The sequence below is a fragment of the Perkinsus marinus genome (assembly GCF_000006405.1).
Source record: "Perkinsus marinus ATCC 50983 genomic scaffold scf_1104296958538, whole genome shotgun sequence".
Taxonomy (NCBI): domain Eukaryota; phylum Perkinsozoa; order Perkinsida; family Perkinsidae; genus Perkinsus; species Perkinsus marinus.
In genome coordinates, this window is record NW_003206745.1 from 1 (window position 1) to 1,462 (window position 1,462).

At 47.3% G+C, this 1,462-nt stretch overlaps 1 non-coding gene across 1 annotated transcript; it reads right to left on the reverse strand.

The window, feature by feature from the left end:
• Window positions 1-1,337: 1,337 nt before the first annotated feature.
• Window positions 1,338-1,408, reverse strand: Pmar_PMAR016467. Its single transcript has one exon. It is a non-coding gene; the product is annotated as a tRNA-Asp (tRNA).
• Between the last annotated feature and the right edge of the window lie 54 nt (window positions 1,409-1,462).

Sequence of the window (1,462 nt, forward strand, 5' to 3'; positions counted from 1 at the left end):
GCCCTGGATGGGGGTACATGTACTCTCAGGAACCACGGCGGACCACCGGTGAGCTCGTGAGATCGGGTCCGATCCAATCAAACGGTCGCTTTGATCGTCTTCCCGTCATATCGAGGCGCCCTACTAGTAGCACCTTGTTGCTGAGGGATAGCAGCAGGCTGTTGTTGCAATGAAGTATGCAGGTGGGAGCGGAGACAGACGATTGTAATCCATTTGAGTACAATCATCTGTACATCTGTACTCATCAATGGTGAGTATTTGAGTAACTTAAATACTCACCATTGACAAGTCGAATGGAGTTATATGTCCTGTTGATTGAGTTGACCGCATTCCTTCCCACGTCATGAATATAGTTGACTCGGTCGTAGAGGAACTTCTGCACGTCGCACTTCAGCGACCTCTCTATTGTGACGTTGATATGGAATAGATCGGATCATCTGCGTGCTTAGTGAATACGTACAGTAACATCTACTCAAATTCTAACTAGGCGATGATGAATACTATTCACCTATGCCTGACTGCCAGCTATCATGTTAGTATACTGGGGGAATCGGAAGAGGAACATATTACTTTGTGAACTGAGAGGGTCATATAAGCCCTTGTCCAATTGTTGTTGAAAGAGGGCTCTGTGGCCAGTAATTTGGCAGTGCTCGTACACGGAGCGCTCATTGGAGCGGGAAGCATGATTTTAGGTTCATCATAGTCCATACCAGTGTGCTGGAGAGGATCTCTCCAAAGGCAGGAAGGAAATGAGGGACGAGTAGGGGCTGATTGAATACTCTATTAAGATAGTCGTCGCTGCAAGATGCAGTTTCTCGTAGTTTGCACGTAGGGATCGCCGAAGACCTCACAAGTGAATCCGGTGTATATGAGCCACAACTTGCTGCCTTTCGTATTTGGAATCTCAGAACGATCTGGCAAAGATGTAGCTTGCAAGGAGACGCCAAGGAGCTGGAGCGGCTCCTCACCAGTGATGCAACAGAAGCATCGTCGCAGGATCTGACCAAGCTCCCGTGACAGGACTCCTGTCATTTCGTGCGCTGTTTTTCCTACGTCAATTGATATTCGAGTTTTGTTCGTGATCTAGTCCAGATCGGCTAAGCCGACTTAAGCTCAATTTCTGTCACACCTTAGTCTGGAATTGAAGGTGGTTCAATGTCTAAATAGTGACGCAAATTACCATTTTCAGCTACCAGCGCACATCGCGGCGGGCGTGAGTGGAGAGAGAAAGTTGAGTAATTTTTTCGAGGCAGCAAATGATTCGCAGAGTGGTGCAAAAATCAGTAAAGAAACGGTCGCGCATAAATGTGTGAAACGCCCTTGTCCAGAAATACCACTTCCACGGCCAAGATTGAACTCGGGTCTCCTGCGTGACAGGCAGGAATACTAACCTCTATACTACCGCGGAATTGAAGGTGGTTCAATGTCTAAATAGTGACGCAAATTACCATTTTCAGCTACC